Here is a 15501-nt window from a genome sequence, read left to right as displayed (position 1 = left end):
TATTCTTCACTAATATATAAGTGTAGCGGGTTCATGTTGTGGTTTCCAGTGCAGGATGTAAAGCCCCCTCCCCTTTTATAATGTACGTTTTTTAAATTTTAGGTGCTATTCCCCCATTTTCTCCTGGTGTCAAGTTGTGGTGCAGAAAACTAATGCCCTTAGTGGAGGTTGGGACGGGATACGGTCTGGTCCCATTTTAGTGCCTTTAAGGCATGCTATATGGAGTTACTTATTGCCCGTCACTCTCTTCCTTAAGTGCCCTTAAGGCAAAAGTACAGTTTTGTACCTACCATAAATGTAGATGTCCGATAGACATGCAACTGCAGTCATAACATGTGGGTTGTCCTGCCTCAGGCAGCCCTCGGTCGGCCGGATTCCAAAGTCTGGGTCCGACGTCGGCTGATGTCGCATTTCTCTCCAACGTCAGAGCGGCTGGAGTACATAAGCATCAGCCGACGCCATTTTCTTCAGTGTTTCTTGCCCCAGATGCCAGGTGCCCTCCAAGGAAGGCTGTAATCAAACTGGAAGACAAAAACAGGATTCCAAACAAATAAATGAGCAATAAAACAAATACACCATAACAGATATCCCCAGCTAAGAGTAAGAGGGATAGGAGTGGACCCTAGGCATAGAGGGGTATGGAGGGAGGGAAAACCCGACTGCAGTTGCATGTCTATCGGACATCTACATTTATGGTAGGTACAAAACTGTACTATGTCCTTCAAGAATGCAACTGCAATCATAACATGTGGGTAGAATACCATAGCTTAGCTGGGGGAGGAGGTATGCTCTAGGAAAGAGATGGTGTGGCAAGCAAACCCTGCAGGACTGCCGAAGCAAAGCCTGCTCTGGATCTGGAATATAGAGGGAGATTGTAGTGTTTGGAGAATGTATGCACGGAGCTCCATGTAGCAGCTTCTAGAATGTCCTTGGTAGGCACCCCTCTTAAAAATGCTGTAGAGGTGGCTGTAGCTCTGGTGGAATGTGGTCTGACATAGGCTGGAACAGTCTTTCCATGAAAGGAATAACAGAATCTGATGCAATGTCCAATCCATTTAGAAATAGTCTGTTTTGAAATTGCTTTTCCTTGGACTGCAGGGGCGTAAGCTACAAAAGTTGTTCAGACTTCCTACTGGCCTTGGTTCTGTCCAGGTAGTATCGAAGTTGTCTGTGAATGTCCAAGGTATGCAAAAGTCTTTCCCCCTATTCTCAGGATTGGGGAAGAAAGCAGGCAGATGAATGGCTTGATTTAGAGAAACCCTAGATACCACCTTTGGCATAAAAGTAGGGTTGGTCCTTAATGAAACCCTGTCTCTGTGGAAAATAATAAAGGGTGGTATTGCCATTAGGGCCTGTAGCTCAAACCCTTCTTGCTGAGGTAATTGCCAACAGGAAAGCTGTCTTCCATGAGAGAAATTGCAAGTCAACTGAAGCTGCTGGCTCAAAAGGAGGTAGAGTCAGTTTTTCTAAGACAAAATTGAGGTCCCAGGCTGGCACTGGGGCCTTTCTTGGTGGCTTAATGTTCTTGATTCCCTGAGGAATTGTCTTAGTAAGGGGTGAGAGAAAACAGGAGGATCAGTGTTGTATCTAGCTGAAATAGCAGATGCATGTATCTTTATGGAAGAATATGAGAGGCTGTTCTTTAACATATCTGCCAAATATTCCAAGATAAGTGGGATGTTCAGCAATGATGCATCATGTCCCTTGCTGGTATTCCAATTGCTGAATCTTTTCCACTTTGCTAAGTAAACCTTTCTGGTGGATGGTCTTCGAGCCTCTGTTAGTATCCGCTGAACTTCCTTGGAGAGAGATAAGCTGAAGTTATTTATGGGATCTCCCAGACTGTTAGCTGCAGTGTCTGAAGGTTTGGATGCAGTGTTTCGAAATTGTGTTGAGTCAAAAGTAGAGGCCACTGAGGGAGGGCCCACCTCCTGGTGTGACATATGCTCCGTAGTAGTGGGTACCAGTGTTGTCTTGGCCAATCCGGAGCTATTATGATTCCCTTGGGCTTCTCTGCTTTGATCTTTAGTAATACTGAGGTCATCGGTGGCAGAGGTGGGAATGCATAGATTGCTAGGGAGTTCCAGTTGAATGAGAGGGCATCTATTTTCCAAGCTTTTGGATGGTATGTCCTTGTGCAAAATTTTGGTAGAAGATGGTTGAGGTGAGAGGCAAATAGGTCCACTTCTGGCTTGCCCCATGTCGAAGTGAGTTGTCTGAAGGCCTTCGGATGTAACCTCCACTCGTGTGGATCTGTGAAATTCCTGCTTAGGCTGTCCGCCAACACATTGTCTTTTCCTGGAACAAACTGGGATTGTAACTGGATGTTTAGGCTCAGTGATTTCTCCCAAAGCTGCATTGTCAGTCTGCAAAGGGGTAAGAGTGGGTGTCCCCCTGCTTGTTTATGTACCACATCACAGTGGTGTTGTCTGTCCGTATCATTAAATGGCCTTGCTGGAGTTGGTGTTGAAAAGCCTCGATGGCATGCATTACTGCCAGCATTTCCTTTTGGTTTATATGCAGATGTGTTTCCTTTGGAGACCATTGTCCTTGTATACACCTGCCTTCCATGTGCCCCATCCAAGGTCTGAGGCATCTATAGTCATGGTCTGTGTTATCTGTGGTTTTTGAATGACATACCTGTGTTTTCCTGGATCACGAGGCCCACCATAGGAATTCCTTTTGTAGGCATGGAATGAGTGGTATGATTGTCTCAAGTTGTTGCTGTGTTGAGACCAAGTGCTTTTTAGGTACCATTGAAGCTTTCTCATGTGTAGTTTTGCTAATGGAACCAGTAGAATGCAGGATGCCATGTAACCCAGGGCCTGTAGGAATCTCCTTGCAGTCATCTGGGTGAGTTTTGCTAAACCTTTGAAGTAATGAGTTAACTTCTCTTGCTTGTCTTCTGTCAGGTAAGCCATCTGAGAGGCTGTGTCTAGTTTGGCTCCTAACAAGATTATTTGCTGGGATGGCTGCAGTCTTGACTTTTGGAAGTTGACTGTGTATCCCAGAGCTTGAAGTAATCGTATGACATAATCCAGGTTTTTTGTCAACATCAATTTGTCGTCCGCTTGTATGAGGCAGTCGTCCAGGTACGGGTAAATTTGTATACCCTGGAGCCTGCAATGAGCAATTACTGAAGCCAGGCATTTTGTAAATACTCTGGGCGCAGTAGATAAGCCAAATGGCAATGCTGAGAATTGATAATGCTCTGGCCCTGCAAGAAATCTGAGGTATCTTCTGCAGCTGTGTCTGATAGGGACATGCAGGTATGACTCCTTGAGGGTCCAGAGTAATCAGCCATGACTCCTTGCCCAGCATGGGAAGGAGTTGCTGTAGAGTCAGCATTTTGAACTTTGGTACTATGAGAAAGGTGCTTAATGCGGACAAGTCCAGTATTGGTCTCCATTGAGATTCTTTTCTTTTAACAAGGAACAGTCTTGAGTAAAACCCCTGTTCTTGTTCTTGTTGTGGAACTCTTTCTATTGCTTTCATTCGAGTCAGCAGAGTTATTTGCTTGATAGCCTCTGCCCTTTGATTTTGTGGTAGGTTTGGCATGCCTTGTTTTCTTGGTAAGGTATGAAAATGAAACCTGTACCCTCGGTCTATAATGTCCAAAATCCATTTGTCCTTTGTCAGTCTGTGCCAGTTTTCTGTAAACAGAGATAATTTCCCACCCAAGGGAGCTTCTAGTTGTTCCCTGGTAGGCGGTAGTAGAGGAAAGTCATTGAGTTTGTGGTTGTTGGGCAGGTGAAACCCCTGCGTCACTTCTTTGGTTTCCTGGCTGCCATTGTCGTCCCCTGTAAGGGCCTCTGTATTGGCCTCTTCCTCGGCCACGTCTGTTCTTACCCCTTTGAAACTTTTCTGGATTAGGAAAGGACCAGTTTTTTGAAGGTCAATTCCTACTGAATCTGGGGGGTTGAACCTTGAGGAAATCTTTCACAGTCTGAACTGATTTTGCTTTTTCTTCGATGGTCTTTAACACATCCTTAGCATTTGCACCAAAAGCTTGTTCTTTTCCAAAGGTGCATCCAGAAGTTTTGCTTTTACATGATCTGGTAGAGGTTGATCTTTTAACCAAGCATGTCTACGAATCACTGCTCCTGTCATAGCTGCCCTACATGAAGCTTCCAGTGCATCATATCCACACTGCAGGAAGTGATTGCTTACTTGCTGAGTGTTATGTACAGCTTCCTGCAAAGTCTTCCTGTCTAAAGGATCAGGAGAAGCTAATGTATTTTGTAAATCTTCTAAGAGATAATCCTGATATTGTAACATATGAAAAAGGCAATTTAAAGCTCTCATAGATAAGGTAGTGGATGTGTAAACCTTTTTGCCCCATCTCTCTAATGACCTTGCTTCCCTGTTGGAGGGCAAAGGATTTTTGAGGTGGAGGCTGAAACTCCTTTAGGCCCCTGTGAAATAGTTTCCAAATCAGCAGTATGGGCCCTGAATAAATGGGAATGAGTTTCTGGGACCCTGTAATACCTGTCTGGCTTGGCTGGAGCAGGAGGAAGAGAATCAGGGGTAGCACTAGAGTCAGAATACAAATCATCCAGAACATCAAGTACAGGAGGAATAGCTAAGGGCCTGTGCTGAGGCTTCTTAAGGAAAGTCCTAAGGCGTTTCCTAGAATCAGAATATTCCTGACCCTGCCACTTGAAATGTTCCCTCATGGTGTGCAGAACTTCCCCAAAAGAAATATCCTCAGGAGGGAGGCCGAAGGGATGGAATCTTCTGCATCCGAGTCCTCATAGGTCTGGAAGAGCTCTTCCTGGCTATCAGAGTGGACAGAGCCCTCAGAGTCTTCATCTGAAGGAGTAGGGTCAGAGGGTTCAACCCGGGCCTTTATCAGGAGGAGGCTGGGATGCTCTCTCAGGATGGGCCTGTGAACCTCTAATCATGGAAATTAAATCAGCAGCCATGGACATAATTTGTGTCTCCGGAGTCGGCTGAGGTAAGGATTTAGAAGTAATATGCTTTGTTTTGCTGGCTGCCTTAGCCCTAGTGTAGGCCTTAATAGACATGGCCATAGGAGGCCTGGCAGCTCTACGTGCAGGAGTGACCTTGTCTACAGCAATGGTCTCGGGCATTTCCTCGGTTTCGGTATCCGGAGGAAAGTCTATAACTGGCGTCGGAGAAATGTCTGGAATCGGAGTTGTCGGTAATGCGGTGTCTTCGGTTCGGAGCGGTGGAGAGACCGTCTCAGAGGGAACCGGAGCACTCGCGCTAGGTTTTGGCGTGGAGTCGGTGGTAGACGCGGGCTGAGGATGCCGGTCCCAGTCTTTCCGTTTTTTGGGAGTTTGCGAAGTCGGAAGATCCGACGGCATGGTGTAAGCAAATTTATCGCCGAAAAAATCTTCAGCGAACTCCGCCCGGCGCCTGAGAGTGCGCTTGTTGAAGCGAGCACAGGCTACACAGGCCGAGACGTCGTGGTCTGGGCCCAGGCAAGGGAGGCAGTAAGAGTGGAAATCCTTATGAGGTATTTGTTTACCACAAAAAAGACAATTGTTAACTTTTTCAGTAATTTCTGACATCGGCTGAGGCAAGAAAAGGTCCCCAACGGGGTACTTAGCTTTTTTGATGACTTCGGTATCGTAGAATACAGGAGCTGACCGACTGGCACTTGCGAACTGCTTCTGCTTCGGGCACCGCGCGGCAAGAAAGACTGGAGAAAATGGCGTCGGCTGATGCTTATGTACTCCAGCCGCTCTGACGTCGGAGAGAAATGCGACATCAGCCGACGTCGGACCCAGACTTTGGAATCCGGCCGACCGAGGGCTGCCTGAGGCAGGACAACCCACATGTTATGACTGCTGTTGCATTCTTGAAGGACATCTGCATTAAAGAGTTATTCCTGGTGCCTAGGTCACCCCCCCCCCCCAAGTCTTGTACAAATGCCATTAAGGCACGTTAGTGTACAGTTTATTCCTATTGTTTAGTGGTCCCCTGACCCTAAGTGTCATTAAGGTACGATCTTGAATGGTTCTCCCTGGTGGCTATTGTTCCCCCCAACCTTATGTTGCAAGATTTGTCCCTTTACAGGAGTGACTAAGTATGAAAGCTGTACCACCCCACACACTCCTCTAGCTAACCCACCTCCCCGACTAACCCCCTAATATGACCTGCCAGAAAGGCAGGCACAGATACAGACACACCCCAACACTTCTTGTCTGCTAAACTCCCCATCACTCTACGGTGATGTTCATTAACACGAGGAGCCAGAAGCAGCAGTGTTAAATTACATAGGTAGTACCACTGGAAAGTACATGGCTAAATAGCATATGCCTCTTTAGCCATTAGCATGGTTGTAAACAGAGGTAATCCAGAGGAGTCGAGTGAAGTCTGGCACTTCACCTGTGACCTAGAAGGTGAAAGGACTAACAAGAAACAAGAGTATAAAGGATAAGCCCAGATAAAATCACTTTGGCTAGCAGATCTAGGAGATACTCTGTCTCTCTCTGATACCATCCCTGTGGGAAGAATAAAGACATGTTGCTGGAGTTTCCAGTAGTTTATTTAGTTACGTAGGTAGGTGGACAAGTGTTCTTTTTCTAATATATTAGAAGAATACTCAAAGCCACCCTACAACAAACTCTTAGCGGATTTTATACAAAGTAAGGCAAGCAAGAGGCTTTACACTTCTGAAAAAAAGTCCATTCTTTCACTTTTTCAATCAGTATTCTTATCTGAAATCATTCAGTTATTTTGCTTTATGTACAGTGGCCTACATCCAGGTTCTCCCAATGGTAATCAGTCCAACTGGCGAAGGGAAGGTAAAACAGTTCTTAAATGACCATTCAGTTATTTTAGCACTACTTGTTAAGTACCGAGATAGTAATATATGGACTCATGTTTATAGTATGAGGAACAGCATAAAGTAGAAACCTAATGCTTCCACACCATTTGGTTGGCTTCACTGTCCACAGGGCCAAGAAAGATCATACTTTTTGGACAAAAGAAACATTTAGCACGGTTAATATATCAGTGGGGTGTATTAAAATGCCAGAGTAGAAATGATAGCAATGTTCCTGGTATTCAAATACTGTGAAGAAGAAATCACAGCTACTAATATTGGGAATAGTATGCTCCAAATAGCCTAAGATGAGAGTGACTCTACAAATTCCAGTGAAACCATGAAACTGGAGAATGAGAAAGAAAGGCCTTGTATTGCTTTGCAAAATAATTCTGAAAGTGGTTTTAACTTAAGACATGGTCAGACAGTTTATTCTACCCTAAAGTAAAGAAAAGTCTTCTGAAGGTACAGTCAAATACCTAATAATGTAATAATGTGGATAATTTGTCATACTAACACAGGCGACACTTTGCAGGGAAACACCTAAAATCATCATCATTCTGGCAGTTACACAACTGCTGTGAAAACTCCCCTTGACAGTTATACTACTACTGCTGTGAACACTTATCCAGGCAGTTATATGGCTGATCAAATATGCAAACTGCAAATTAGCAGGAGTCATAAAATTCCCTAGCGATGCTAATGTTCACCAAGAAGGGCTGATGCAGGCAAATAACTGGTGTCAGAGCCATGGACTAAAACTAAATGCCAAGAAATGCAAAATAGTATCCCTTTGGGAAGCCAGCCACCCCTCGTAACTATGATATTGACAACACATCCCTAAGAGATGACCATGGGCCATCAAGTGTCTACAGCAGTGATAGAATCATTCTATGTTGTGCAACTTATAAACAAAGTTATGGCATCTAGGTCCAAGAAGGTCATTGTTCCACTGTATTCAGCTTTTGTCAAACCTACAATTGAGTACAATGCCCCCTTTGGTATGTACCTAACCAGGTACATCCAACACAGCTGGAATGTCCACACAGGTTTTTTCACTAAAAGAATACAGGGTATAAACAACATGTCTTAGGCAAACCACCTCAAAGCCCTATACCTGTATTCTGCGCCTCCTACAGGCTGGTGGGGGAAAACCTATGCCTGGCATACAAAGCATCATCTGATTCCACTCTGATGGACCTCCAGCATATCCACAATTAAAAAATTCACCAGAATTACCCATTCTAAAGACTTATACCTTGCCTGTGATATAAATAGGACCTGCTAGACAGACAGGTATATATCCCAGAGACTACCCCATCTCTGGAACAGGCTCTCAAATCCATGTGAGTTGTTCCTTAACCCAATTCAAGTTCAACTTGGACAACTGGATGGGGAAGAGGAAATTCATCCCTGCTTTGGCACCTGTGTCTCTAATGGACACAGGCAGCCTCCAAATGTTTAATCTCACAAGCCTCTGCTTACACTTGCCAAGGGTACCAGAACTTCTGAGAGATTTGAGATGCATGGCTAGGCTTAAAAAAGACCCGGTGGGTGTTAGCCTATTACACAACTATGAACTCCACACAGATGGATCAAATCTTGGTAGACATCCCCATTTAGTTTCCATTAGTGAAGGCCTGTTCTTGCCCTGCTCAGCTTGACTGCCACACAGATTTGCTCTGACATAAAGCAGAATGCCTGTAGAGTGAAATTGTGCTGTGATGCTATATCCCAAGCTAACAAACTAGTCTGCAAAGGGATTATGACCTGGTCCCCTCTAGCTTGTGGATGTAACACATCATATATCTGTAACAACTTGAAGTTGTCCCAGGAACCAAAGATGATTCAGAGAGTTGACTGCCTTGATCAGGGCAACCATCTCCTTTATATTTTTTTGTCTCTCACACAACCTTGCATTTTTATACCTTCTGAAACTGCTCCCATAGCAAAGTCTGAGGCATCTGTGGTGACTAACTGCTTTGGAAACAGGGAGGGAGAAAGGGAGACCTAGATTTAAGGATATTTGTCATCTCCACCATTGATTTCTCTTCAGACAAATCCCAACACTGGGATTTGAAAAAAAACAAAGGATGTTGGTGCTGGGACGAAACAGAGTTCAGATACCAATGAATCTTTCTCATGTGGAATCTTACCAGGGGTATCATAAGAATCATAGATGCCATGAGACCCAAAATCCTAAGATATTCTCTAGCAGTGACCAAAGCCCGAGTGGAAAACCTTAAAAACATATCTAGATAAAGATGTTTTTTTTTTCTTGTGGAAAATAAGCTCTTTGAACTGAGGTGTTTAGCTGGCACGAATCAAAACACACTTTTGAACTTTCTCTTGGAATCTCAGCTTGTATAGATCTCTCACCCAAGTGAGAGATTCCAGACACGAAGAAAAAGACTGCAAAGATAAGGAAGTCATCTAAATATGGAAAAACTTGGATACCCTGTAGCATGCAATGAGCAATAATTGGAGATAAACAGTTTGTGAACACACTTGATGCAGTGGATAGTCCAAAGGGTAAGAGAGCAGATAATGTGATCCAGACACACAAAACCTTAAACACCTGAAGTCTGGATGAACAGGGATATGATTGATTATCTTTTAAGTCTTGTGTTACTAGGAAAATTGAATGAAGAAGTGCTATCATTCTGAATTTGGCACAATTTCAGATAGGTTTAGGAAGGAAAGATCCAGAACTGGTCTCCAAGCATTATCTTTCTTTGGCACTAAAAATAATCCTTGAACAAAAACCTTTTCCCACCTGGGAAAGAGGAACTGGCTCTATCACGGCCTGGAAGAGCAAGTGATGAAGGACAGGTGGAAATAAGAGCCTTGTTCTGGTCTGATGAATGAGGACTTGCTCCTGGAAATGAGGAATTTCCTTCCATTGCCATCTGTAACCTTGATGAATGATTTGTTTGATAATATCTGTTGCAAAAGAGAAAAGTGAAGATTCAGACTTTCTGGATGTGAAACGGGGCTACCAGGTCAGGGGTGGGGGTGGTGGGTGTTCAAGGTCTCTTAAACTTTCATTCTGACCTGTTGGACTGTCCTTTATTTTGGGAGGTTCCAGAATTCTTTTTGGAATCCCATTACCATCATTCTTAAACATCAGTTTACCTGCATTTTGTTGAGACTGTTTATTTTGCTTTTTTGTCAACAGTGGAAGAGGGGTTAGAAAATCTTTTTAAAATTTTAGAAAAGGAAGGCTAAACAAACCTTAAAGATTCTGTGATTCAACTTAGCCCTTTTAATCACCCCTGCAGCAAAGGGGACAAAAACTAAATATGCAAAGAAAAAATTAGAATCATATTTTAACATTATCTGGGAAGTTCCAAGAACACAGACTGACAAATTCCTTAAAACAATACTACTGGCCACAGCTCTGGGAAAAGTATCACAAGTGACAGACACACACACAGACACAGAGAGAGACACACACACACACACACACACACACACACACACACTGCAAACAATGAGTAGTGACTTGTACAACTGAAGATTAAATTATTTAAAGTAGATTTTTTTCTTACAAGAAGAAAATGCAGACAATACATTACTCATGCTTTCACAATTAGTCAGAACATATGAGCCTGACAGCCCAAAATTCTGTAAAATAAAAGCTCCTGAAGCATACACGTTTCCACCCATACTTATTAATAATCTTCCCATCCTTGCAAGAAAGAGTAGGATTGTAATTAATTCCATGTTGTCAGCACTAAGATTAACTAAAGCTATAGCTGCTGGATCAGGTTTGGGAAGAGCTTATAAAAAAACTTAAAAAAAGTCTGAAGAGCTTAATACATCCCATCTGCCTTTTAGGGGCAGCAGGCTAATGAGCAGGAAAATTGCAGGCGGTAACTTACACAGCCGTTAAAGTTGACAGAACTGGAGGAAAGAGTGAAGGTTCTGGAAATTCCTTCTGAAACAGCTCATACTATTTTTTGAGAGACTGAGAAGCCTCAGTGTTCTCCCACTGAAAACACTAGCACATTCTTAAAACAGTCTCAGAGAAAGAGAAACGCCCTACGGAGAGAATCAGAAACTGTGCTCTCCAGAGTTTGTTGTTGGTCTTTCAGCTTTTCCCGGTTAGGGGTCGCCACAGCAGAACTCCGGTCCGCTAATGATTGGCAGTAGATTTTCATGGTGCCGAGTTGCCAGCTTGACACCCAACCTTCAAAGAAGGCACGCCCATTCATGCATGTCTTTCGGAATGCCACTCGACCCGCGGGGAGGACATGCAGACTCCACACAGAAGGCACTCCCCGCACTCCATACGAGAATCAAATGGGAGAACCTCTTGCTCTGAGGCAACAACGCTACCACTGCACCACCGCGGATCTAGTGTGAACCAGAATTATGAGAGGAAAAAAACCTGTATCTGTCCCTTTGATCTTCCTGCCTAGAGTTAGAATCTTGAATCTCTTTGGGAAAATGGGTATCTCTCTTCTTTCTTTTACCAGAAACTACTTAATAAGGTAGATCAATAGCCAGAATTAAACCCTAAGTCAGTAAACTACGCCTGTCAAAAGAAATTCAAGTAGCAGAAGATACAAATTTAAATTTCTGTTTCTTTTTTGTCAAAATTAAAAATGGAGTCACCAGTTTTATTAATGGCATCAGCAGCTTCCCTGGGGATTAGCACAACATGGCTAACCTAACCACCACCTTTCCTATGGTTTACACCCCCACCACTAAGATAGCTAATAACCAAACCATCCCAGAAAACAATCCTACAGACAACTCTAACCTAAAATTCTCCCCCATACCAACTGCCACAATAAAAAAAATTTTACTTAAGCTTAAACCCTGTACTCTAGCCCCTGACAATCTACCCCCACACTTCCTGCAACTAGCTGCAAACTCTATAGCTTATCCCATCAGCATATTTATTAACAGATCAATTAGATAGTCCTTTGTCCCAGACGTCTGGAAAAAAGCATTCATTCTCCCCTTACATAAAGGCGGCACCAACACAGACACCACAAATGATCAACTCATAGCTACTCGCTCACCCCTCTCTAAAATACTGGAAAAATGCATTCATGCCAAACTCCTCAACCACCTGCTTGAAAATCAAATTCTGTCACCTACTCAGCATTTTCAGACCAGGGCACAGCACCACTACAGCCCTCCCTCCTTCCTTGATACAGTTAACCGGGCACTGGATTCTGGTAAAATAATGGCTTCTTTTTTCCTTGACCTCTCCAAAGCTTTCGATACCATTTCCCACACTATCCTCCTCTCTAAACTATCTACTCTCCACATTTCCCCACCTACCCTACAATGGTTCAATAGCTATCTTTCCAATAGGCAGCAATCCACCAAATGGCAACAGTCTTATTCTCCCTTCCTCAATACTTCCAAAGGGGTACCCCAAGGCTCCATACTTGGTCCGGTCTTATTTAGCATCTTTATTAACAGCTTTCATATCACTCTACCACAATGCTCAGTAATCCAGTATGCTGATGACTCTACAAAAATATGCACTGCAAATTCCAGCTCTGAACTCCAGCAGATCACCCAGAATGCCCTCACCTCTACTGAATCTTGGATGCTTAATCATTCTTGCCCTAAATCCATAAAAAAATAAACTAGTAATTTTTACCCCTAAGAAAACCACTCCCCTAGATAAAAAAAAAACTATTCAGTATACAAGCCCAAGACAATACCACTATAGAATGTTCCACACACTAAATTACTAGGCACTATTACAGATGAAAACCCAAACTTTGACATACACAAACAGTAACAACAAAAAACAGCTCAGTATGCTGTACAGGCGCCAATACTTTCTTAGCCTCTCTACTAGACAAACCCTTGCAACTACATTTTTATTACCCTCTCTCCTTTATGGTGCCCCTCTCTTCACTAATAACCAAAAATGCTACAAAATCCAAACTTGATATGTGTTAACAGAATAGCCAAATTTGCCACCAAGGCCAAATTCTCATCCCACCACTGTAACTCACTGAAACAATTAGGCTAGGAACTACCCCACCATCTCATTCACCCAGCTAACTACAGCATACAAAATAATCTACAGACTCTCCTGCTCTCTCAACTCTACTTGCCAAATACCAACCCAGCAGGCAACTAAGGTCTGAAAATCATCTACTTCTAAAAGTAGAAAAGCCCACCTAACAGGCTGGTCAACTGTTCTACGCCTTCACCATTGCCAAACTATGGAACTCGCTTCCTCCTTCTATAAGAAATACGGGCAGCACCACCACCTTCAAACAAATACTGAAAAATCATCTCAGCTCTTCCTGGCTATGTACCTGCTCTATAACCTAACCTCCTCCTTCTCCTTATATTATAACTAAATTCCTATGCTTTTTACTACTAGTGACTAATGATACTTTCTCCATATTTATTATTTTTTTCTTTCATCACTTGTTGATACTGGTACTACAATGCTGATTATTTATCTCCATTTTTACCACTCTGACAACCAACTAAATTCCTGTTTTTATGTATATGTTCTGTATATGTTACAGTAATCAAACCAACTAAATTCCTGACTTATGTATGCATTCTGTAAATATTACTGTAACCACTATGTGTAACACTCTTTCTACTTCTGTGCCAATTAATGTTTACTTTTTTTCTGAATCTATGTTCTTGATGGAGCTTTTCTCCCTAGTCCTCCACCGAAAATGGGGTATTTTAGGCCCAGTGAACTTTCTCGGTAAACAAATGCAATAAATAAATAAATAAATAATTCTGACAAAACAGGGAAGCCCTCCTTATTCCCTCTCCCAGGACCAAAAAGAAAGGCTCTCCCTTGCCCACTGAGGGGACTTCAAAAGCCATAGAAGACATGGCTAACCCCTGGTCCATACTGGCTGTAGCTGCTATACCAAAGGGATCTGGGATAACAGATGAGTGGTTTGAGGTACAACTAATGGCAACAGCAGAGTCACCCACCTGTGGCTGTGGTAAAATTGCTAGCCTGTGGTGGTAACAAAGGCTATCTGCTTAACTTTTTCTACTTGTGGATGGAAGAAGGACCGACCATGGGACCAGCAGTTTGTTCCATGGTCAAACTGAAAGTGATGTCTCTTTCACAGGTTCATAGGGTAAGTACTAGGCTAGCTGTCCTTGTGGGCCATTTTAAGTCTAGCTAGTTTTTCTTTTTATGCTCAAATTAACCTATCGCACTAGGTTAAAAATTAGCCTTGCCCATCCCATGGTCGTAAAACAAAAGACATGCACTTAAATCCAAGTCTGATTTTTGTCCGATTCAATTATGGGTTGTCAGATCTGACTGGATCTGACCTCAGCACAGATTCTGAAGTTCTTAAGATTCTAGGGCTCTGACTCCTTCCGTATCCATAATTCCCCGAACTTCATCTCAGTACCTCAAATTGAGTTTGCCTCCCATTAGATAGCATATCAATATCTGGACTAATACATGTGTATATCAGTCATATAAACCCTGTTCAAGACTAACTCCAGAATGCAGGAAAGAAAAACATGTCAGGCAGAATGGACTGCTCACAGACAGGGTATGGCAGAGACAGCTCAGTCATCAGAAACCTATTTGTGACAATTTGGAAGGGGGGCAGATGGGAAGGTGGGTGAACCGGACAAAAATCAGACAGCATGGATCTATTGTTATGGTACGTACATAACTTTCATATACAGTGTTGTCTATTTTCAGCCAATTCAACTATGGGACAGACTCCCAAACATAAAGACCCAGGTGGCACCAAAGGAAGAACAAAACTGAGGGTGGTGGCACCAAAGGAATTGTCCATCAAGCTTGTAATGAGATACAAATGTATGAACTGTTGACCAAGTAGCTGCTGCACAGATATTAACAGGTAGTCTACAGCCTTTAGGTGCTGAAGAGGCCACTGCTCTTGTAGAATGAGCCTCAGGTTTAGATTATAAAGACAAGCCCTTTTTATTATAAACAAAGTAAATGCATTTGAATACCCATATAAAGAAAGCAACCTTAGCCACTACTTTGCCCAATTTAGGTTTTGCGAATGCCACAAACAAATGATCTGATTTCCTGAATGTTTTGGTCCTACGAAGACAGAGCCCAAGCTGATGATGAATATCTAACATAGTAGCATGTATTCACTCTCGTTTGAAACTCTTGGGGAAAAAAAAGACTCCCCATGGAGGGACCGGATATCTGACAGGTGGCCACAGGAGAAAGGATACATTCAAGAAGGACTCAAAGAAGCTACAGAGTTGTCATCTATGTTGAAACTTGAGATAGCTGCTTTTTGTACTTTGATAGTGGAATAACTGAAGCCGCTGTGGAAAAGTTCTGACAGGAATTCTTAAATGCAAGGAATAGGGGCACAGAAAGGGTCTAAAACTCCTTGACATACCCCAAATGGAGACTCTCTGTCCATTTGCTATGGTATATTTTTTGTAGTGAACCATTTCTGAGAAGCTGATGTTATTTGTACAACTGAAGTAGGAAGCCTGGCATCTATGTCTAAGGTTAGACCTGGAGGAACCAAGCAGTTAACATCATGGCTTTCTGGTCCAGAGGAGGCAATCAGGAAGGGTGTGTTAGCAGATCTGGATAATAGTCCAGCATCCATGCAGGATGTACAAGTAGAGGCCACAAGAAGGGAACACACATTTGTCGAAGTCAGCAAGGGGCAATGAGGATCACCTTGGCATTGCACATTTTTGCTTTGTGTATGCACTTGTTTATC

The 15501-nt window shown here is 43.0% G+C and overlaps 1 protein-coding gene across 2 annotated transcripts in view; it reads right to left on the bottom strand.

Moving 5' to 3' along the window:
* The window catches only part of CIP2A (cellular inhibitor of PP2A), a 2713480-nt gene that overhangs the window by 1069743 nt on the left and 1628236 nt on the right, over positions 1-15501 (bottom strand). The gene's annotated exons all lie outside the window — the stretch shown is intronic.

Source organism: Protopterus annectens, chromosome 5.part0 (genome assembly GCF_019279795.1).
Source record: "Protopterus annectens isolate FY-2018-M chromosome 5.part0, PAN1.0, whole genome shotgun sequence".
NCBI lineage: Eukaryota > Metazoa > Chordata > Ceratodontiformes > Protopteridae > Protopterus > Protopterus annectens.
Note: the sequence above shows the minus strand (reverse complement) of the source record. Positions and strands in the feature narration are given on the sequence as shown.